Source organism: Cygnus atratus, chromosome 1, assembly GCF_013377495.2.
Source record: "Cygnus atratus isolate AKBS03 ecotype Queensland, Australia chromosome 1, CAtr_DNAZoo_HiC_assembly, whole genome shotgun sequence".
In the NCBI taxonomy this organism is placed as follows: Eukaryota; Metazoa; Chordata; class Aves; order Anseriformes; family Anatidae; genus Cygnus; species Cygnus atratus.
Window position 1 is genome coordinate 8,409,520 of NC_066362.1, and position 25,790 is coordinate 8,435,309.

The window sequence follows — 25,790 nt, forward strand, 5'->3', positions numbered from 1 at the left end:
AGTGGTAGGCGATTAATCTACTAGGATAGTAGACCTATAGACAATTATTAATCACCTAAGTCATGGGAATTTTTCTTTCACATCCACCTTATACCTCAGAGCCTGTAGCAAAGCAGCGAAACACATAAAAAATGAAAAGATACTCTGCATGCAATGTTTAGGCCATATCTTCAGAAGAAAAAAAAGGCAAAGTTGAATTTACATTTGACAAAAAATTAAGGATAAGACAGCCTGAAACATGAGTTACTAAATCTGAGCATATCCTAGTATTTCAACAAACACCATAACTTAGTTTGTTAACTTTCAGAAAACAAACAAACAAACAAAACTGCAAACAGTCTGTCCCAATTAAGAATAGTTTTTTCTTCTTTCTACTAGCTAATCAATAGAAAAGAATTTCAGGTAACTTACAACTCTTCAAATGACTGCCTGATTGAGGAAAATATAGGAATATATAATAGGAAGATCAAAAATTTGGAGGAAGGAGAGACATTCTGTGGAATAATTCAGCAGGACAATGTAGATTCAGTTTCTAGAGGATGTCTCTGGCATATGGTGAACTGGGGTTTAGATCCCTTTTTTTCTCAGTTCACAATAGGTAATGAACCTTTTGACACTCACATTTCAGATTTTTGTCCAAAAGAGTTGTTTGTAGACCTTCTTATAAAATATTTGACTAGTGAATGTCCCAGACAGAGGAGGTAGATTCTACATGTCTAACGTGTTAGACACACATATTAGTTGCAGCTATATCTCCAAATTAGGTAGAAAGGTGTTGGGACCTCTGTTTCTACCTTTATACATGAATATATGTAAGCCTATTCAAGCTCTTGCTTTTATTTAAAATGTGTGGTAAAGTACAGAAAATAATTCTGCAATATTTTTATTTCTGGTTGACCCAGTCCAATTTTCCAATGTTTACGTGTGGTTTCACTGACAAACTGAAACATCAGCTACTTGTAATACCTTGTTTTTTTGTGGTAGTTTAACCATAAACGCTGGTCTCCAGGGAAGAAAAAAAAAAAATCCCTTAATGAGACTACACCTTTACACATGAAAGATCTTGTTTTTAGTAAGTTAGCTGTCAACAGTCTGCATAAATTATATTACTTCCAAGGCTAGCATGAACAATGCTTAAATGTTTTTTCTTGGCTGCAAATAGCAGTTAAATTGAGACGTTACTTAGAAAAATAAATTTTTCATGTATTTTGGTTTCTAAACAAGACAGTCAATGTTTTCAAGACTATTGTCTTCAACTACAGACTTAGATTAGAGACAGTAATTGCAGTCAGATATGATTTATGGCAACAGTTGCAGTTTTTATGGCAATTTATGGCAATATTGCAGTTTACAAAAGTACATTTGCCACAAGGTGGCAAACTATGTCTACGTTTATACTGGAAAAAAGAGTGTAGAGGTGTCATGACATCTCTAAAAACTTTTCATCTCCTGTGCTCAAAAAAAAAAAAAAAGAGTAGTATCATATCAATATCTGATAAGTTTCTGACTGTAACCATCAAAATTGACTTACAGCCAAGAAAACAAAACTAATAAATACAACTGTCAATAGCAACATAGATAAGTCACTGTTCTGAACCAAAGAACAAGTGCAGTTTGAAGGAAAAAAAAAAAAAAAAGGTATTTTATCAGGGGATAACTAAAATTCCTTAGGTGACCTGTTGGGTTTTTAAAGAAAACGAGCCTGCCAAAAAGAAGAAAAATACAGCAAGTTTTCTGTCAGTTCTAGGAGACAGAACAGGGCAAATGCTTCACAGCAGGATTTTTAGGACATTAATAAGGAAAACTAGAATGTGGATGGAAAACTTCCATGGCAAAGGAGGAAATTGTCTTTTGGAGCCAACTTTCATTTGAGGATCTTATAGAAGTACTGAAGGAAAAATCTCGTGTGATTTTAGTTTCCCCTTCTGAGATTCTCCAATTAGTTTTTAGTTTAGTTTAGTTTAGTTTTTGTTTTTCCTATCAAATACAGTCAAATTTTTAGTAAATTGTTTTTAAGCAATCCAAAGTGAACACTTAAGGGAGCAAATCCTGAGCTAAGAGTCACGTTAAGCAGTCATCTCAATATGAAGTTAAATGAAAAGCCTGCTCTAATAGCTCTACAAATGATCCATGCAGAAGGAGTTTTTAAATAGTTGTTGACAGTTAGCAGATCTTTCCTTCCCATTTTTGAGGCGTTCCAGTGCTAATGGAAAAAACAGGGGGGAACAAAAAAGTCAACAACAGAATGGTCACAATGATGTGACCATTCTACAGAGACTCTTCCTTTTTCTGACTTTATCAAAACTTCATAAAATGTACAAACCCTCACCGACACTAAGGAGTTAACATCTAGGATGAAATCTAGCTTTAGGTCTTTCAATCTTTGTACTTAGAAAAGAATTTAAACTTTAAAACATTGAACTAAGCAGAAGATTAGTGTCATCATGCCATTGACAAAGTGCCCCTTGGAAAGACAGGTTTGGTTTACTATATGAGTGCAGTTTTTGTAAGGAAGACTACCACAGATTCACCTGTTCATGCTGAAGCACCTAAAACTTTTGCCTCTCTTTCGAGTTTGATGGGTAAAATAACAATGTCCTGGTAGTTGACAGATACTGAGTTATTGCTCTAAACAGCTGTGCAACACATCTGCAAACAAGGACAGCTGAATGTAGGAATATTTTACTACTGATGAGCATCCTGGTCATGCCTGCAGGCAGTGATTGCTGTGGTAGACTATAAATAAAGTCTGAAAATGACCAATTATCAATATCATGATTATCAATAATGTCTGAAAACCAGCACAGACCCTCTGCTCGTGGAGATCAGTATGGGGTCAATGTACATAGCTGGAATAAGGTTTCATCTCTAAACATAAATTTCAGACACCAAGCCCACAGGTAACAAACGTGTTAGAGGGAACATAACATCTTGGTCAACTGCAGATGGACATTCTCCGCTTTCATGTGTCATTAGACTTACATAACCAGCAATGTGACCTAGCACCACTTTTCACAGAATGGCCGAGGTTGGAAGGGACCACAGAAGATCATCTAGTCCAACCAACCTGCCGATCAGGATCACCTAGAGAAGGCCCAGATCACCTTTTGGGAGGCTTGGCTGTGTGAAGTAGGTGCAGCTAGCACTGAGCCGCAGCTTTTTCTCTTAATCTGTGAGAGAGCATATAGGATAATAAATTGTGCATAATAAAAAGGTGGAAAAAAAGTGAGATTGCTGTGTTAATAATGATAGTTTATATTTCAGAAGAAAAACACCAGCCAGAAAATCTGAAAGAAAAAGGGTTGATTCAGAGGATGGTAAATCAGCAATATTGAGGATCAGTTGTTTTAAGGAACAGCAGAATGTAATACTTCTGCACTTCACTGATGGACATCTGGCTTACAGACACTCATCAGGTGACTGTACCCCAGTACTGTGAATGTATCTTAGTCTATATCTTACTCATATCTTCATCCGTCCAAGGGCAAACCATAACTTTTCCCAATAACATACTTGTCCTAGCTCACGTCTACGTGCACTAGCTAATAAATGTGATATGCTCATAAGTTCTATGCCTTATCTTTCCCTCAAGACTCCACATCTGATAGAAGTTACCAAAATGAAAGTGACCCAAAGATTTGGGGTCTCTAAAAAAGGTTTGAAAGTTATGACATATATGAAAAATGACTGTGATATTGATTGAGTTAAAGAGACAGATAGATGTATTGACTGTTTAATTCCTGTAAAACTTCAGTTTTGCTTTTCTTCAGCTTTAGCTACTCTCTACTTACATTTTGGGGCCTGCAGATATGTATTTTAATAGATAGACAATTATATCTTTTAAATTCTATTTTTCTCTGATTACCTTCCAAGATATTTTCTCAGACAGCATGTGGTGCTAATACTTTTGTGCAAATATGACTGTTTAAAAATAGCACTGCTGGTTATATAGTTTTCATGAAATTTGTTTAATTAAGAACATTTTCCCAAATATTCCTGTCACACTAGTTTCATTAGTTTACTCTGGATTAACCTGGTCAATGTATAAAAGCTAATATGGATCAACATCCATGTGATTTTTTTTTTTCCTAAAATACTTGATGTTCCACTTAGTTCAAACAGTTTTTATCATGTTCAACTGTTATTGCTAACAAAAAGTGTTAAGCTGAGGCTTCAAAATTTTTACAAGTTATTATTTCATTTCAGCTGTTTTACTCTTGCCAAATAACTACCCCAGAGCAAGCATATGTTGAAAGAAGAGAATGTGCACAGGGAGGAAGATGTGCCTCATGTTCAGTTCATTAAGGGCGGCAACCTATCAATCAGACACAGCCCTTGAGAAGACCTTCAAAGAAGATAAAGTAAGTGCCAGACACACCCAAGACCTGGAATTCTAGTAGGGTATTTCTTTTACTACATATTATAAAATAGTAAAATAGTATAGATATCTGTAAAAACAAAACAATAATATCAAACAGTTGCTTGTTAAGATTCTAACAATAGCACTGAGAGAAGTGAGAAATGAGATTTTGATCTTGCATTGATTTGTTGGTATGAATTTTATATGGCCTTCTGCTAAATTCAAATGCAAAGGCCAAACTGCAGGATGAATTCATATTGTCTGGTTATAGGTGCAATTTAGCCAAGAAATATGTCTATTAAGGCATATACACCGAAATGTCCAGAATAAAGAAGTCCAGCTGAGTCCAGTTATTAGAATCTTTCTTTCTATACAATTTCCCCTCCATATCTATAACACAGATATACTGTAATTTCTGCATTCTTTCTAATAGTATCCTTATCTCTCAAACAGTTTTCCCTTGTTAGAGCTATACAGAACATCTTACATACGGTATCACTATTGTATCCTTTTTGCATGGATGAATAATTTTGATGTTACAGTAAACTATGAAACATTTCATAGAAAATATATTTTATGCGTATGAAGTCATAGTCATCTTTTCTCTTCAGAGTTGCTCTCCCCAGTACTTTGACCAAGTCTATAGGAAAATTTAAATCTTCTTTGAAACCACCTGGCACATTTGGGACAAAAGTAATCACAGTCATTCAGAGAAGATAATACTTTCTCTAGATCTACAATGAATAACCTTACTGAATAAATCTGATATTTGTTTACAGAAAGTCAGTTTGCTTTATTTTTAACTGAATTTACATAACAGGGATATGTTATTGTAAATTCCCATACCAACAAATTCAGAAAGATTTGGAACCTATAAAAAAGAATAAAAGAAGTTAATGCATGTTTACACAACTCCTAAAAGACCTTTAGGCATTTAGACCCTAGGTAATATTTAATGTCTGTGAAATACATGTATGCATGTCACATTTTCAGAACTGGTTCAGATCACTTAGGTTGTTTTGTTACATAATATATAGAAAATCTTGGAATTATTTCCACATGGTCAAAGTCTGAATTTGCTCCTGCAAAACTACATGAAAATTCTTTCTTAGGAATCATGATTTTTAGGGGTTAAGTGATTAACAAATCAAGGTGTTAAGCACCACCAGAGCTTACAAAAGTTAAAGTACCTCAGTGCTATAACTCCTATCTGAAAATATCAATTATTTCACTTCAAGGCCTCTGCTTTATTTTTGTTTTTTAAACAATTCTGGACTTTTATTGCTTTTGGAGAGCAGTGAACACGTCTTTGATACAACACAGTCCCTAATTTTGCACACAAAAGGGACTTTTACATAAAAATTGTAGCGTCTTTGGATCATTCCATAGGAAAATCAGAGGAGTATTAGGCATATTTTTTTATTCTCTCTGCCAATTACATATCTAAATACTTCCATGAGGAATGTCTTGACATAACTGAAAGGATAAGATTCGTTCTTTGTGTGGTGACAGAGGATTATGAACTACCTTAGTAACAGCGTTTAGAACCACAAAACATTTTAGATAATATCATTTATTAACAGTGTCTAAATAATTACTATTATTAACAGTGATATTAACTAAAATTCACAGTAGTATTTTCCCCTTTCATTCACAAACTAATCTTCTTCAAGAAGATTAGTTTAAGAAGACTGTTTAAGAAATGTATGAGAAGAATAAAATAAAATAAATAGAAATCTTAAAATTTTTGCAGAACCAGTTCCTGAAAAAGTTCCAACACTGATGGGTAGCACTTTCTGAACTATAGCCCGAAGTCCACTGTTCTGTGGTCTGGATGGTCTCATGAGCAGAAGAGTATTTAAAGGTTTTGTTTGCTTTTTTGTTTGTTTCTTTATTTCTTTGCTTTTGTTTGTTGTTGTTAATAATATTTGCAGTTAAGAGGGCAGATAAGAAAATGATGATGCATAGAAATTGTTTTTACTTGACAACCCATTCATTTAAAATTTAGAGAACTGATATTTTAAAATGTCCTGGTCTTTTTCCAATCTATTAAATTAAAATATTATTATTTTTATTTTTTATTTTTAACCATACATAGGGACTCTAGCAATGCCACTGCTCTGGAGTTAGTCTTACAAAAATATCCAGTAATAAGAACAGAAGCCTATCATGTTTATTACAATGAATCAATTTAAATAGAGAGAACTCTTGCCCCGAAAAGTTTAAAATAGGAGATGAAAGAAATATTTTGGTGCAATAGTGAAGACCGTGTAGTTCAGTGTTCAGGCACAAGAATGAATCATGCACAATCATCTTGCATTTACTGGATGCTAAGGAAACACCAGTGGTTAGGCACTGCCCCTCAGTAATGCTTTAAGCCTCCATAGAATGGATTGCTTGTTTGTGACTTTAGTTAGGGACTTATCTGTTTTTCAGCAAGCCTGTGATCCCAAATAAAATCAAAGGATGTCATTATGTAGTGAGGAATTGTGAAACCCACACTACTTAATACATTTTAGAAAACTCTATTTCTTCTCATTTTCCCCCAAACTAGGTGAATGGAATAAAAACACAGTGAAAAACCAAATTGCACAAAAGACAGTCCAGCTGCTGAAGAAAGTGACAGGTCACCACTCAGCAAGTGTTGGAGATTCCCTAAAGAAGTGTTAACAAAAGCTAAGAAGCAACTGATCGAGTGCAGAAGATATCTGAGAAATAGGTACATAATGGAGGTTCCTGATCCACTAAATAATCTGAAGACATTTTCTATTAGGACTAAGACTAGGACTATGACATCTTTGGTAACAGAACAGTGCTCAGATATTGTAACAGTTTGGAATGACAATAGGGGTCAAATACATTTACTTCAGCAGAGAGAAGAGGAATGCAAACCTGAAACAGGGTCAGAAGAATGAAAAAATTTCCAGTATTATTCCTGTTGCACTTAACAGACATTAAAAAAGGAATTAATACAATTTGAAATATTATATCTATAGGGTTTTGGTAGGGGGAGGCAAGGGGAATGGGGCAGGCAACATTGTCTTTTTCAGAGTAATACCAGAAATATCAAGTTAGGGATATGATAGTCATGCATCTTTATTGGTTTCATATCTGTTAAATCATAACTCTTGTGACTTCCCTGCTTGAAGGAATTAAACATTTGTTTTGAATTCACATAGCCATTTACAGTTTTCTTATGATTCAAGCCTGCAAATATTATGTTTCCATGGATGCCAGCCTCAGATACTCCAGCAGCTTTTCAGTATAATTTCAACAAAAGCATGAAAGATAAGTATTTCTTCTCATTATTATTATTATTACTATTATTATTATTATTGTTGTTGTTGTTGTTGTTGTTGTTATTATTTTTTTTTTTTTTTCAGTGAAGAGTCTGTCTGTAGCTGGTACAGACCTGGTCACTCAGCTGTTTCTCCGTGAACAGGAGCAATGCTCTGCTGTTGAGATAAAGTGCAAATTCCACACAGGTATAGCTCAAGACTGACATCTTGACATCTATTTTTCATACGTTCTGGTTGCTAAGCCGCCATATAAAGGATTTAGTATATTAGTAAAACAACATCAACAAAATGGTGGAAAGAGAAGCAGCAAGTCGCCAGGCTATCTGTAAACACCTTATAAGGTACAGACTTAGAGGCAGAAGTGATAGGCAAAGCCCTGAAGGATTTCATCATCCATATTTCAAAGACACAGGAAGGTAAAGGTCCATGTCCAAATTCCACTGAGGTCATTGGAAACTCTTGCATTTACTTTGATGAAGTCGTATCCAGACATAAAAACTAGTCTGTTTTCCCCATATTACATGACAAACGTTGCTCAAGAGAAAGGAAAAGTGCAGATAGACTGAGGTGCGTAGCCTGTGCTTTGCCAGCTGGCGTGGAATAAATTGCTGATGATGGTCTTGGGGAAATGGTTGGTTTGGATGTCTGAAAGCTATTGGATTTCAACTAGCTTACAAAAAAATCAAAAAATGTCTGAGGTAGCAGTTTGGGGCCAGCATGAACTGATGCTCCTAGATCATTGTGATTCTTACCACAGGCATTAGAGAATGTGTCTTCTAAGACCTTTTGGAAAACAAAAATCTGTTCCTCCAGAGAACATCTGAAATTAGAGTGACCTGGGATCTTTCTTACCTGTCGCACTTGCCCCAGAGTTACTCTGACTGGATCTAAGGCTTGTCCTTTAGTTCAGGACCTAGCTAGACAGCTTAGATTTTTAGAGAACAGTTGTTGTTACATACATATATATATATATATTTTTTTCTTTTTATTTTTTTTTTCACATATTTTGAGTATATAAGTATCCCAAAAAGTCACTGGATTGAGGAGGCTATTTGTGCCAGCTGTTGCTGATCATTATTCCTCCCAAGTCTGGTATGACCTGCCTTTCCTTCTGCTGGAAAATTTCCTTCTCCTCCTATCCAGGTTTCCTATTCAACTCCATCCACTTCTGCATGACCTTTACTTTCCCGACAGAAAAAGCAATCTAACTTAATGCTTCCTCTGTTCAACAGTAAAATCAAACACTCCCAAATTTCCATTGGTCTGGAGCTACAGCAATTGAGGGCTGATAATAATTTATTTATTTATAACCTTTTAAAATTATATCAGCCCAGTATAATAGGTGGATTATTATTATTTTGTGTGTGTGTGTGCGCATGTTTTTTGTTTGTTTGTTTTAATTCTAATACTTTTTCTACTGTTGAGCCAAACTTGAAAAAGCCTGATATTCTTTCACAGCTGAAATATGTCATGACAAATACAGTAGTTTCTCTACCTTTAAGATTGTATCCTCCTTAGATAGTCTCCAGTTCAGAGAAATAGAGTGTTTCTGTTTTCTGACATAAGCACAAGCATGAGTAGAAGGACTGTGATCATGGTTTGGACTAATTGACAGGAAAGCATATAGTTTTGAAAAAGAGAAAATCTGGAATATAATTTCTATATTAATAGTCAAGAGATGTTTGGCAGAGGGAAAGGAGAAAACCTAACAACATATGAGTAGAGGAATATTTGAAATATATATTTAAGAGCTGAAAAGAAGGGTGGGGTTGGATGAACAACTGGGAGAAAGAACTTATGCTATCAGCCAAAAGAAAACTTTAAAGTTACCTGCAAAAGCTGTTTCCAATATATCCCTTTTCTTATTAGCACCAAGTCTCAGTGGAGAAGAAACATGAACTTTTTAATTGGGAAAGAGTAAACCAGATAGCCTGATATCATTTGTACAAAGGATGGCTGCAGTTTAATACTGCTACAGGTAACGGTAAGGCCAATGTCTTTAAGCCAGTAATATCATGAAATGTTTATCTAACTTTCAAGATCCCCACAACTATCATAATTTCTTTCCATGATTTCTCTCTTACCATTCCTTTTCCTTAGACGTCCTGTTGATGTTTCAGAGTTGACTTTCATGTTCTCCCAAGGGAATTAGCTGAAATATCCAATATGGTTTCTGTTTAGAAGCCAAAAACGTTTCAGGTCTTTCAACTTTTTTTTTTTTTTTTTAATGGAAGTAGAAATAAATGACATATGGAGGCTGCTTCTTAACACTATTAAAAAATTGACTTAAATTGACTTTACTTTCCTGAAATATTCTATATATGAGAGTCAAGTTTTAAATACAGATTTATCTCTTATAAAAAGGTATTTATATGTGATATTCACTATTTGCCAATAGATGTAGGCTGTGAACTTTAGAACATATTTAAACCATGTTACTAGAGTGATAGGTATTATTTGATTTCTCAAAGTTTGCTTTGCATCTGATTGGCAAAGTTTCAATGTGTTTTGAAAAGCAGAAGCCTAATAAAAAAATGCAAAGAATACTGTTCTTACTTCATTCTTTCTGATGTTCTTGTGGAAGTTATACATAATGCTGGTAAAAAACAATCGAATAGATACCCAAGTGTATGTTGGTGACAAAAAAGGTAAGAAGTTTGCTTTCCTGACCAGACCCTCAGCAGTCAGTAAGACAACCAGGGGACAGGTTGATTACATGCAAATTTGATCAGGCTGCTGTTAAAGTTGGATTTGGGACAAACTGAACTGCTTGTTGAGTGAACCACTCAACATCAAAGAGCAGCTTGTGCATTATGCTATTTTCTCACCATTACCCTATCTCTTTGTTCAAAGATATAGCCTTGTATACACGTATTCAAAAACAAATGAAAAAAAAATCCTGGCAACAAAACTGAAACATCTGAAGTGTTGTTGTCCCTAATTAAAATTTGTAAAAATTGGTTTTATTTCTTTTCTGAAAATTTGTCCATCATTCTAAATCTTGAAATACAAATTTTTCAGGGCCAATTTGGATGGGGCTTTGGGCAACCTGATCTAGTAGGTGATATCCTTGCCCATGGCAGGGAGATTGTAATTAGATGATCTTTATTGTCCCTTGCAGTCCAAACCATTATATGATTCTATGGTTCTATGAATCATCAAAAATGTTATCATTTTTACCAGAAATCAATAGGTTTTCTAAACAAAGTGCCTTTGAAATCTCACTGTGTGACTAGATACACAAATCTTTTGAAATATAATGAGTTCCCAAATAGTGAGTCCAAGATTACATGGGACTGAAGCTTGAAAAAGTCAAATTTCTAAACTACCTTTTCTATCTTTTAGGAGATAAATATGCAGATAACCACTAAAATTCAATAGCTAAAATGAATGCAGTAATATACTTAGCTTGAAATTCTCTTTTGCAATCAAGAAAATTATTAGTATTCCTGTGTACAGTTCTGGAATAGTTATTAGATAGCTCTAATAAGCTATCTATTAGATAGCTCTTGAAGCCCAAGGGCTAAATTAATAAATCCTAGCTAAATTATTAAATCCCTGTACTTATGATGATGATTTAACCTTATTTCACATAGTTTTCCAGGACAACTTGGCAGAGAGCTGCTCTGCCCCACTGTCTGGATCTTTGAAATGGCTATGTCTTACTTACTGCATGCTTTAACACTCTTAGGAAATCAATCAGCAAACCGTGAACTAGTTACTGTCACACCATGAAAATTAAATAGAGAAAGAAATCAAGGAAATAGCACATCTTGACCTGAAACCTTTTAATAAAAATGGACTTTCTGGTATTCATGAAATATATTATTATCTTGTAATGTACTGAGATGTTGTTGTCAAGCCATAGTGCTTAGTTCTCCACTTGGAAGTGCTGAAGATCAAATATTTAACTGTCTCAGTCCGAAAACTAGATTTATATCTGAGGCGAAAATGACTTCTATAGTTTCCTAAGGTCAGATTCATTGCATCCAGATTTCACTGCTTAAATGTAGCAGTTGGTGCAGTGTGTTGTTGCCCTAGGTTTCTTCAACAGAGAAAAGACAGAAATGCCTGGAAGGGTAATGCAGATCATGAGTTAGCTGCCTCAAGGCTCCTGTCTGGATAAAGATCCCAAGAGGACTACGCTCCTAAGATGGTTGCCTGAAAACTAAGTAGAATGAACCTGATACTTTTCTACTATTACTTTCAAGTCAGTTCTTCAAAGTTTTTCAGTGCAGTTTTAAATAGTTCAAGTCATTTCTCATACATCACATCCCTTGGGATGATCTTTTAAAGTTAGATCTCTTTTTGCTTTTTCAAGATGTGAAAATACCTGTTTGCTAGAAATGCTTTCTTTTGCTATACTCATTCTCTTTGATACAGAAGTTACAGTTACTGTATGTTAGTATTTGTTTTCTTCAGTTGAAATAGGTATTGAGGATCAACTTTTTGGGTTTAGGTAGAGCATCCTAAGGACAATGTCCATGGTGTCAGAATGGTTTGACAACTTTCAGCAACCTGCGGCAAAACTGAGTTGTTCATAAGGAGTTATAAATGGAAAAAAGTTTGAAAATTTTGAACTCCATTTTGCTGAGATGCACCTGATGTTATCTGAAAGACTTAGATTGAAGTTATATATTCCTGTAACTAATTAAAACCATAGATGGGACTTTTGCCATATTTAGCAAACCATAAGGTTTTATTTTTTTATGCTTGTACATTACAGTTTAGCTAAGTAGAACAATTAACTTAGGCTACAAGGATATCTGCCAGAAAAAAAAAATGCTGTCTGAATAGGTTCTGCAATGACCATGATGAAATTTTACATTTTTTCCATAACATTTGCCCACAGCCCCAAAGGTGCAGGTCCAGTGTTGCAAGTACTTTGCTCCCCACTTCCTATAGTAGAAAGGAAATGCATCTAAGCAGAGGAGGTGGTTTCTCTGTTGTTCCAGCCAGCAGAAGTGCACTCATACACTGCAGAAAGAGGGCAGAGTCTGTGGTCACTCCACCTTACAAACCCAAGCAGAAAGATGGAAGAACAGTTTTGTGAAACACAGGTGACACATACAGGGGAGTCAGCATTAGGCAAACTAGACTCTTTTCTGCACTTTTTATTGAACAATAAAGGAATCCAGTTATGATTCTTTAATTTAGGAGTCATTCTGCTATTAATCATTTAATCTAAGCAGTTACATCGCTCAAAAGCAGCTGAGGAACAATCATTACTTTCTCACCCTTGCTCTAACTTTTGCATAGAGCTTAACACACATGAACAAGTGAGGAAAATATTATTCCAGACCTATGTATATTGTGTACACTGTGTTGTTATAAGCTCATTTGTCAAGGTCCTATAACAGACTTGAAAGCTTTGGCCTCTTTCTGGCATCTTTCCATTTCTCAGAGCTATGGCTTGGCCTCCTACAATGTTCAGATACAAAGCCAAATTGTTCAGTGTTCAGGGGTGCTTTCCACCTGTCCTTTGGCAGGGTTACATCTTCATTTGGTGCTAAAGATGAGTTATCCTTAGTGATGTTAACAAGTCCATTAAAATCACAAGCATATTTCCATGTTTGGGATTCCAAATGATATGGGCAAAATATGAAGTTATGGTTGGTGGTGAAAAAATATTTGATGATGTCTCAGTATTTGACAGCAAGAGATGAGATTTTATCTAAACAATGTGTATTCCCAAGACAGCAGTGCTCTCTAATTTCTTTTTCATCATTCTCATTATCAATGCATGTGTTTGCAATATGAAAATGTAGATCTAAGGATGTGTTTATATTGGTTTTATGTAGGAAAAAATTCACTCTTTCTCTTTCATTGAATTATTGGACTTGGTAAAAATTGCAGGGTTTTGTACACACTTTCAAACATATTTTTTGACTTCACATTCTGTAAATTAGATGTAGTTTACATGACAACAGTTAAAAGAAAAGGGAAGTCCTTGGTTGTTTTATGCTGTTTATTTCAAGATAAGTTGAATCAGGTCTTAATATGGTAGACTATGTTAGGCAACCATCTCACAGTGTGGAAGTGAGCACTTTTGCTTCCAGCCTGTCCTGGTTTCCTAACTATAATACAGTGTGTGTTCTTAGGATTACAAGAAGCAAGTGCCTTGAGTATACCACAGGAAACTTCAAAATTACACATCAGGATCTCTCCCTTTTAAACATTTAATAATATAATTTATTTATTTATTTATTTATTTTTGGTTTGGTTTGGTTTGGTTTGGTTTTCCCTCCAAGAAATCCACTGTAGCCAGACCTATAAGTGCTTTGCAGAGACAGAAAAGGTGTATGACATACCATTTTCTATTTCTCAGTTCTTAGCTGTTTTCCCCTTCAGCCATACGGAATAGGTTAAAATTATCATGAGAAAAAGTCTGGAAGTAACTTAGCAGAGCTGTTTAATAAAAAGCTTATGCATTTTCTGTTAAAGATCTGAAGAAGACTAGTGTAATCAGTCAATTTTTGTAGATAATCCTCCACATGCGGATGCCAGGGATATATTTTTTTCTGCATGTCTTCAGTTCATTACATTTGTACCTAACTTATTTGAGTAGACTCTAGACATGACATAATTGTATGTTTTTTCTATTGGGAACAAAAAGGAAAATCCAATCTTTTTATTTATGAATGATGGGAAGAAAGATATTTGCTTTTAAATTACATTTAATTTCCAAAGCTATTGAACTTCAGAGTATAACAAGTATATCTTATTTTTCAAAAGCTAAAAAATGAATATACCTTCCTATTAACTCCACTTACATTCTCATAGTCAGCTGGTGTATTTAAGTAAAAAAAAATAAAAAATGAAAATTTCTATCTATTTTCCACACGTTTACTATGATTCTCCAAAAATTTAATTACTTTTGAAAAGTACCATCTTAGAAAATTAAGCAAAACTGTAGTACAAAATGGGACAACAAAAGTATGTCATCCAAAATTTAAAATTATGTGTTTAAAAATGTAAACATGCATTAAAGCTAATGAGAATGTTTTTTAGGAAGCTTTCCATTTTGTAAACAGACCTTCTTCAGTCTAGTAATTAGTCAGCATGAAAAATTTCAACAGATCCTTTTGGGAGAATAAATAGAAAATGAATCATAGAATCGTAGAATCATTAAGGTTGGAAAAGGCCTTCAAGATCGTCTAGTCCAACCATCCACCTACTACCAATACCACCCACTAAACCATGTCCCTAAACACCTTTCCTCGAACACCCCCAGGGACGGTGATGCCACCACTTCACTGGGCAACCTGTCCCATTGCCTGACTGCTCTTTCTGAGAAGAGATTTCTCCTAATTTCTAACCTAAACTTCCCCTGGCACAACTTGAGGCCATTGCCTCTAGTCCTGTCACTAGTTACCTGCAAGAAGAGGCCGACCCCCAGCTCCCCACACCTTCCTTTCAGGTAGTTGTTGAGAGCAATAAGGTCTCCCCTGAGCCTCTTCTCCAGACTAAACCACCCCAGTTCTCTCAGCTGCTCCTCACAGGACTTGTGCTCTAGGCCCTTCACCAGCTTTGTAGCCCTTCTCTGGACACGCTCCAGAGCCTCGATGTCCTTCTTGTAGTGAGGGGCCCAAAGCTGAACACAGTACTTGAGGTGCAGCCTCACCAGAGCAGAGTACAGGGGGATGATCACCTCCCTGGTCCTGCTGGCCACACTATTCCTGACTTGCTGCCCATTGACCCATCCTGTCCAGGTCCCTCTGCAGGGCCTTCCTACCCTCTGGCAGATCGACGCTTCCCCTCAACTTGGTGTCATTTGCAAACTTACTGAGGGTGCACTCAATTCCCTCATCCAAGTCATCAATAAAGATATTAAAGAGGATGGGCCCCAACACCAACCCCTGGGGAACACCACTCATGACCGGTCGCCAGCTGGATTTCACTCCATTCACCACCACTCTCTGGGCCCGGCTATCCAGCCAGTTTTTAACCAAGCAAAGCATGTACCTGTCCAAGCCATGAGCTGCCAGAAGTTGGATTACTTGCATGTGCCCCAAGCAGAGGGATGCAGAAGGCTCATGGTTTGTTAATGTTTCCAATCCAGAGGGAGTGTACAGAAGGCTATTTCCTCAAATGACAGAATTGCTATAGTTGTTAAAACCCAATCTCAAACATCATATGTTGTATCTAAGTACTTCAGTTTCCACAGGTAAAGTCTTTAGTCTCCCCAAACATATTTTGCTCAGCACATATTCTTGGAGCCTGAACTATCAGGATTTTTACTCCTAGCTAAAACACCATCAGGATTCACAAGTCAGGCAGGAGAACACTTGCCTTGTTCCCTGGATCCAGTGAAGCACAGCCACACAGCACACTTAGCCCCTTTTTTTCTCTCCTCCCTCCCTGCAGGATGACCAGGGTAAGGAAGAGGAGCTCTGCTTTTCCTCAGGAGCCTTGTAATTGAAGCTCTCCTCTGGGAGACAGGAGACCTGACTTCAAAGTCCTTCACTGCCCCATATTTACCACATTCCAGGAAGGTGCCAAAATTTTCTGGGCTGGAAGCCCTCTAAATCCTTCCTGTGCCATCTTTCACACTTTGCATAAAGTGATTAAATATCCACTGGAGCAGGGCCTGGAGGCAGGTTTTTGGTCTTGTCTTACCTGGGTACTGCAGAGTCCTGGGTATGTTCTTCTCTGTCTCTCTGTCTCTGTCTGTCTGTCTCCTCTGTCTCTGTCACTGTCTCTCTCTTGGTCTCAGACTCAGTCTCTGTCTTTTGCTCTTGTTCTTGCTCTCTATTTTCCTTTGTACAAAGTTAGGCTACACAAAATATGTGATCTTTCAGAGGAGAAACTGTAAAATTTCAATACTAAGGTACCTTATATCTCCTAGCTAGAATCCTGTTAGACGTTGTGGACTCGAGTCCCCACAAAGAACGGGTAGCTTTGAAAAGACATTGGGGGAATCAGTTGTTTCTGTGTTAAAACAAACAATAAAAATCTCTCTAATACAGTGAACTCTGAGGGGCTATAATGATAATAAAAAACCTGGATAGCATCATTTTAAAGAAGATATCAGGCATAAAAACAGAGCAAGGCATAACTGGACTGTGGGAAATTGAGTGCAGACATCCACATGGCTTCAGAATTGTCACTGAAGTTCAGCTGAACTTATTTATACTCATCTGAGAGCTGGCCATGCCAGAGGAATGGCTCCATCCCCGGTCACAAAGCAACAGCACTGATGCTCACTGTTTTTTGGGAAAGCTGAGATTCCTCCACACACAAACAGCTCATGCCTTATTGGGTTTCTTAACTCAGGCTTAGTGCAAAACATTCACTTTTGTATTGAGTCTGGGGCGAGCAGATTCTGGAGCACAGTAGCTGCCATGGTAAAGCTGTCCATGAAATAATAAAGTTTATTTGACCTAAGCTGTCTTTATATTGAGACTGCTTCAGTCTCTACATCCAGGACATGGTTAATCCAGCAACTGGGCAGAATGGGAATTAACATATAGGGTAAATAGATGTAATGATACAACTGGGAGAAATGGTAACGTATGAAGGACAGTGGAGGGGATATTGGCTTTCAACTTTCGTAGTCTTGGGTCTGGTGAAGATACTGCATAAAATTCTATATATAACATTTAAGACTGCTTATTAAAGGTAGAATCCATCCTGTTCAAAAGCTAGATGTCTTGAAACAGAAAAAAAAAATTGTGCATGCCTCATTTCAGGAGAAAAAACAGTAGAGACAAAGGAATTGTGATAGTTACTAATTTACGCTGGGAGCCAGTGTGAAAAAAGAAAAGGAGTTCTAAGAACTGTCATTAGCACAGCTTTGTCCATTGATTTGTGCTGTCATTCATTGCATGCAAAGGTTCTGTCTGATGCCAACAAACAGGTCTTTTTTCTGTTGTTTTACATATATATGTATATGTCTCCAAATGCAAGTACAATAACTGTTGATGTTACAACAGTGATTTTGTTGTGTAGCAGCAATTTTGCAGTAATTCTTGAATTTAAATACCCTAATTCCTCCTCAGTAATTTCCAGCTCAGGATGTGTGTGGTAGAATTCCCAGGTGTGAAGTTCATCTGTGGTTTCCTTAATAAAAATATGAACTGCTACTTATGAAAAGAAATTTCAGGGAACTCCTAAGTTGCAAAGCTGCAGGAGCCCAGATCCTATTAAAAAGCAATAGAAGGTGGGTGCCTACATCTCTCAGGACCTCTAAATCCAAGAAATGTAGGCACCCATATTCCAATAATTCATTCCCCTCCACCTCCTGGCAGCACAGACCTCTCCTGAGCATAGTGTGTCGGTCACATATCCCTGCTTGAAAGAGCGCTTATTACAGCCAGATAAGGAATATTCCTTTGGCTCTGATTCAGATGGATTTGAAAAGTATGATTTTTCTTGGAAGAAAACTGAATCCCTTAACTGTTTTCTCCTGCCACCACAGCACAACTACTGATTTACAGCAACATGAGGTCTACTTTTCCATCTACACAATATTTGGGGAAAGCTTAGAGCAACACAACGTGTAAATGAGTATAAGCAGAATGTATTTGCTTTTCCTTCCTGCCTGTCTATACAGAGATGATCTTGACAGTATCTGTTTTGTGTTGAATGCTGCATGTCAGGGGTTCTTTCCACTGATGTTTGTATGGCAGGTTACAGCTCCTATTTGCCTACTGGGAATAAGCTTTACAGTTTGCACCTTCTGGGAGGAAGAAAACCCAGCAAATCCACTCCTTTCTGGAGTAAAGCAGGTACCAGAATTGGTACCATCACCTCCCTGGATATTTACCAGCGGAAGACAGCTTTAAAACCTAGATGAGTCGCCTGAAAAATGATGCCAGTGAGTTGCTGTGTTTGGGTAGCCTAACCTTACCTCTTCCCTAGCTGGCACAAGTCTTTTTTTTTTTTTCCTGTGCTGTTCGGAGGATTTCTCTACCTTCTGTCCAGTTGTATGTCTGTGCTTCCCAGAAAAAAAAGATATGGATCAATGTATATCTCTTCATGCCAGTTCTCCGCATTTAGACCTTCCCCAAGCTTTTTTTACTGTTCATTTCTGTAATTGCATATGTAACTCCATGGGTGAAAGAGATAAAGGAAATAGCAATAACAACAACAGAAAACAAACAAGCAAACAAATGTTAGTGAACTTTAACGTTAATGATTGTTCAGCTATTCTGTATTTTTCCAAAGCCCTGATACCTGTTTGTACTTGCCCATTTATTTTCCTTTCCATGACAGTGGTAAGAGATTGAGAATATACCCTACTGGTCAGAACTAACAGCTTTTGAATTTGTACATGTTTTCAGTTTGAAACATTCCTAACTTTCACAGGAGGAGAATTATATGGCTCTCTTTCAACTTCTTGTAATTTATTGCTTCTTTCATGAAAAAATTAAATGCATTTGCTACAAGCCCAACCTTGCTTTCAGTATAACCCCCAGACCTCTATCAATTGTAACATGAGTTTTTGTGAACATACTTTTCATGCAATGCAGTTTCACGAGTCTTTGGGATAGTTCTTCAGATACTTCACCAGAATTCAGTTTAACCATACTATTAGTGAATACAACTTGGCCTTTGACATGAATGTTTTTGTTTTCTACAGATATTTCGAAATCTGGTGCAGAATCCATTGGTCTCCAGTGTAAATCCTGCAACAAGCAGTAACATGCAGTTGCCTAGTATTAACATTAGAGATATATTAAACTCATTATCTCAACAAATCATATAATTAGAAATACACATGCCCTTAATTAAGAATATTTTCTATTGAAGAAAATTACTATTACTAGATAGATTATAATCTAGAAAGATTGCATCAGTAGTTAATTTCTCTCACACTTAGCAGTTTTCTACATGGAGTCTCTGTTCCCTCAATATCCAGCTCTTACACTGTATTTTGACTACTACACTGAAAAATACAGACAAAAACCATACACACAGACAAGCAAACAAACAAAACACATAAAATCATTAGCTATTTTTTGCACTCTTTGTCAGTTTGTTTTGTTTTGTTTTGTTTTTCACAGACAAGCTAAGCCCCTTTAGTTGTCTCATCTTGTCACTCTCAGGCATATTTCTTAAACCTTCAATTATACTTTTGACTTTTTTTCTGAACCCTTTCTAGTTGTTTGAACCCGCTTCTTAGAGCAGAGTTATTCGCACAAGACCTAATATCCCCAGAATGGTAAACATGGAAAACGGAGGTAATACAAGCCTCCCACTTCTCTTGATTTTCATTATATTCGTTTTTGATACGTATGAATCAGACAGGGATCAAGATTAGCTACACATCCACAGTGACAGCCCTCCATTTACATTTACACAAGTCACCGCATCCCAGGAAGCACTCACTTAATCTAAATCTATTGCCTGCATTTTTATTATAATGTGTATATATATATATATATATATATATATAGTCAATATTAAAGGCCATATTGACTAGTTGTCTTCATTACCTACAGCTCACTCATGATTTGACATGTGAAGATATTTAGGAATTGGCTGTTTTCATTACAGTTGATCAAAATATTGAATGCCAATTTAGTCTGAACCAGGAAAAAACAACAGCAACAACAACACCTCTAGAAACACTTCTATTTGATAATTCCCTGTTAACAGAGCGTATCTGAAGACTTGACAGCTAGCGAGGTTCTAATCTCCATATGTCATATGTTGCTTTTAAAATGTTCAGTTTTCTTAGAATGCTGTGTGAGAACAGACAAATACCTTACATTGTTTAACTACATTGCATCATTTACCTTTATTAATGGGAATGCATGATCTCATTGAAAGACAGTTTGACATGAGTTGTTTTTATAAACCCATGTTGACTGACTAATTAAATTACTTTACCTTAGATTTTGAGTAGTAAAGCCCTATATCAGCCATTCTATTACTTTGCCCTCTGTCAATGTCAAACTGTCAGGCATATAATTACCAGATTGTCCCATTAACACTGTTAAAATATTGGCAGAGTATTTATGTTTTTCCAGTTGCCTGGAATACTTCAATATGTCAAGACCCATACGAATAAGTTAATGTAAAGACAAAACAAAAAACAAACAAACAAATAAATAACTAGATAAATAACTAGATAAAGAAATAAACAAATAAATTGGAGATTTCTGTGCCTATCTAAAATTCTGGATCTTTATTCTTACCTACATACTGAATTAATTGCCTAAAATGCCTATCATCTGTAGGTAATCTTGGAATGGAAAGTCTAGCTTATGCTGTTGTTATGCTGTAATTAAGATGGTATTTTTTTAAAAGAAATTTACAATTAACTCTGATAATTCTCACCCAGCCCAAAACGTATAAAACCATTGAATATAATCATAGGATAATTTAGGTTGGAAAGGACCTTTCAGATTATCAAGTCCAACCATCCGCCATAGCACTACAAGTCCACAGCTAAACCATGTCTTTAAGTGCTACATCCACACATCTCTTAAATACCTCCAGGGGTGGGGACTCCACCACTTCCCTGGGCAGCATGTTCCAAACCCTAACCACCATTACCATGAAGAAATTCTTTCTGATATCCAATCCAAACCTCCCCTGGAGCAATGCCACTGCATCATATTGCATCACTTGTCACCTGAGAAAAGAGATTGACACCCACCTCGCTGAAACCTACTTTTAGATAGCTAGAAAGAGCAAGATCTCCCCTCAGCCTCCTATTCTCTAGACGAAACAGACCCAGTTCCTTCAGCTGCTCCTTATAACAATTGTTTTCTAGCCCCTTCACCAGCTTTGCTTCTCTTCTCTACACATGCTTGAGTTAGTATCCTTCATGTAGCAGGGGCCCAAAACTGAACACAGTACTCAATGTGCAGTCTCATCAGTGCAGAGGAACAACCATCTCCCTAGTCCCACTGTCTGCACTATTTCTGATGCAGGCCAGGATGCCATTGGCATTCTTGGCCACCTGAACACACTGTTAATGAATGTTCAGCTGGGTACTTGTTTCTTTTCTGCTGGGCAGCTTTCCAGTCTCTCTTCCCCAAGCCTATACTGCTACATGGTGTTGTTAGTCTCCCACCCAACTTGGTGTCATCTGAAAACTTACTGAGGTTGCACATGGTCCATCATTCAGTTCATTGTTAAGATATTAAACAGAACTGATCCCACTATTGAGCCCTGGGGAACACCACTTGTGATCAGCCACCAACCAGATTTAACTCCATTCACAATGACCCTTTGGACCTGGGCACCCAGTCCATTTCTTACCCAGTGAACAGTACCTCCGTCCAGGTAATGAACAGTCAGTTTCTCCAGGACAAGGCTGTGGGAAACAGTATCAAATGTCTTGCTTAAGTACAAGCAAACAACATACACAGCCTTGCCCTTGTCCACTAAGCATAGAAGGAGATCAGGTCAGTCAGGTAGGACTTGCCTTTCATAAACCTGTGCTGACTGGGTCTAGTCACCTGATTGCCCTGTACATGCTGTGTAATATCACTCAAGCTGATCTGCTTCATGACCTACCCTGGCACCAAGGTCAGAGCGACAGGCCTGTAATTCCCCAGATCCTCCTTCCTGCTTTTCTTGTAAATTGAGGTCACATTTGCCAACCTCCAGTCCACTGATATCTCCCCAGTTAGCCAGGACTGATGGTAAATTATTGAAAGTGGCTTGGCAAGCATTTCTGACAGCTTATTCAACACCCTTAAGCGGATCCTGTCCATCCCCATAGATTTGTGGGTGTCCAAGTGGTGTAATAGGTCACTAACAATTTACCCTTGGATCATAAGGGATTATTTCTTCTCCCTGCTTCCACCCCAGCAGGCTGTGTACCCTGCAAAACATTGGTTTTACTAATAAAGACTAATAAAGATGCAGAGAAAGTATTTAAGTATTTCAACCTTTTCCTCATTTCTTGTCACTACATTTCCCCCTGCTTCTAGTCAAGGATGGAGTCTCCTTATTCCTCCTTTTCTTGTACACATATTTATAAAGATATTTTTAATTGTCTTTTACTGTAATGGCCAAGTTAAATGCCAGCTGGGCTTTGACACTTCTAATTTTCTTCCTGTATAACCTCACAACATCTGCATAGTATTTCTGAGTTACCTGCTCCTTCTTCCAAAGGTCATAAACTCTCCCTTCCCCTCCCTCCCCCCCCCTTCCCTTCCCCTCTTTCCTGAGTTCCAGAAGAATCATTCTGTTCATCCATTCTGTTCACCTTATTCCATACTGGCTCATCTTTTGGCACAGAGCAACCTGTGCTCCTGTGCCTTCAAGATTTCATTACTGAGGAATGTTCAGCTTTCCTGGACTCCTCTGCACTTTAGAACTGCCTCCCAAGTTTTCTTCTTCTCACTTTAGAACTGCCTCCCAAGTTTTCTTCTTCTCAGCTATATTGTATTTCCAGCAGACATCTGGGAAGTTTAAGTCTCCCATGATAAGCAACGCTAGCAATCACAACACTTCTAGATCCTAATGGAATATTTCATACGCACTCCCAGCTGAGCTAGTTGCCACTGCTAGGGAGAAGTTCATCTCACTCCACTAGCCACGTAATATTGATCAGATGAATGGCATCCTGAAATATTTTCTTCGTGTCCTTATGTGAAAAGGAGTTCCTCCCTAGTGCACATGCACCCTGCAGATGTCTCAAATTAGTTTGGATGTTTCTAGCTTGGGTGCCCAAATCCAACACTGAGTGACTTCTGAGTACTGGACAGTATATGATACTTATCATGTAGAATGCTGAAACTGTTACCAAGAATTTCTTTTTCAGAAGTCAGTGTACTTGTTTAGGCCTTGAAAGGAATACATGAAAATGCCGGTCCTTAACTGAGAATTTCCCACATTAGACCACATGGAGACATCTCTTTCTGTGGCCTGAGCACCCTATTTTTGAGGGGAAAAAGGTGCAGTGCAAACAATCTCAGAAACTTCTGTGCTTACATTTTATGTGGATTTACTCCATGTATATCTCCATTCTTCCTACTGAGTTTTTGCATCACTTCTTGATGCCTATTCATCTGCAGTATGGAACAAAGCCCAAACTTTGGATTTTAGGTTCATACTTAACAGCATGATAGCCAAAAATTGAGCACAGTCAGTGTGTTAAGTACTAGTGGGTACCATTACTCTTCATTAGATTTGTCCCATATTCTTCAGAAGCAGAATGGAATCAAACTGATATATTCAATGAGTCCTCAGAGTAAGATTCTTCTTTACTACTTTTGTTGTTGTTGTTGTTGTTTGTTTGTTTTTAATGTAAATGAAAACTTTTTAGACACCTCATGAATTTGAAATGTTTTCATTTCCTTAAATGATATTGTGAAAATTAAGCTGTGCAATCACTTGCATCCTTCATGTTTCTTAAATGATGTCAGTCTTTCTTTAAAAGAAACAGGATTGCAAATGATCTCATGTATAAAATCAAAACAATAATTAAATTTTTGAAGCTTCTAGTTCATTCAAAAATATTTGTACAGTCCATATTCACAAGCTTACTTTGTTATTTTTTTAAGTTATCTAAAAATCACGTTTGATTGCTAGTATGATTATTTATGTGACAGTCACAATTCTAGCCTCACCTGCCTGCACAGGATTTTTCTTTATAAGCTCTTCAGAACTTTCCCTGGGAAAAAAAAAAAAAAAAAAAAAAAAAAAAAGGACTTGTCTGTCTTTGTTCATTGAAAGAACTTTTGTTAGTTAACTCTGCAGAGGAAGGAAGTATTTTCTAGTAATTGAGGACCGGATCCAAATCTAGCTAAAATAAAGAGTAGAGCTAGTTCAGGAATTTTGGGTGGAACATTTTCATCAGGAAATTCCAATTCATTTTCAAAGGAACTTTCTGGTTTTGATAAAACTTTCATTAAAAAGTCTTCTTGTATGTAGTGCACAAATTTTGGTCAAAACCAGAAACAGACATTCTTGTCTCCATGTTACCAAAATGCCAGTGGCTACAGCAAACACCCATTCTTCACAAGACATGGATTTAGATTCTTCCTTCGCAGAAAACAAGGCACTCATTTGACTTTGAGTTTCTCTCATCGTTCCAGAAGATTTAAAGATCCACAGCTAGTTTGTTCATAAATACCCCTCATATGCACTTCCATAAAACCACTTAGGTGCACCTAAAGCTTTTAGCTGAGGTGCATTCAGATCATTGCTAAAAACGTTGAACAGAACTAGTCCCAGAATTGAGCCCTGGAGAACACTGCTAGTGACTGGCTTCCAGCCAGATGTCTCCTCATTCAATATGACTCTTCAAGCTCTGCTGTTCAGCCAGTTCATAATCCAGCATAGCGTGAACATGTCCAACTGTTCAACTGTTCAACTCACAATCTGTCCAGAAGGATGCTGTGAGGGACAGTATCAAAGGCCTTTACATCCGCTTCCTTCCCTTCATTCACCAGGCTGGCTACCTTATCATAGAAGATCAAATTACTAAAGCAGGACTTTCTCTTCATGAACCCATATTGACTATGCCTGACAATAATTTTGTTTTTTAACTGCCTTTCAGTAACCTTGAGCACTGGCCTAAGCACTGCATATAGGCTTGGTTCATCTGAAACTCTCTCCCTCTTAGCAGACAGCAGAAAAATCAGGAGCCAGAAAAGTGCTGCTCAGTAGAAGGAGGAAAAAAAAAAGGGGGGGGGGGGGGGGGGCGTGAGAGCTGGGGGTGAGAAGAGCTTCAGCTCTTCATTCAACCGCCAGTCTCCCATCTACTTTGCTTTACTTTGGCTTTATGTTAAGCTCCTTCACTCCACTTTCTGCACACACTCTTGTTTCATCCTCCTGATGGTTAAGGCTTTCCTGAGCACAGCCCCTGGGGGGCTGGGAGAATCTGTTGATTGAGAACTTAAAGGTAAGGAAGAATTACAAGGCATCTTGCCATTATTTTGTAGACTCAACATTGTAACTTCATAACTTTAATGAGACTCTTTGAAGAAAATACAATAAAGAAATATGCATACCTGTCTCCATGCTGCTTTGAAGGAACTTCAGAAGAGGTATCTGCAGGAAAGAGAGAAGGTAGGAACTGTATTTTAAAGAAGTAAGGCTTAACTTCTGAACAAAGCCCCAGTGTTTCCAGTAAGCACTAAATTATGCCAAAGTTTGTGTCTGGCCTTTGTTAGTAAATCCCCCTCATCTGAACTTCCATAAAACCAGTCTTAGGTACA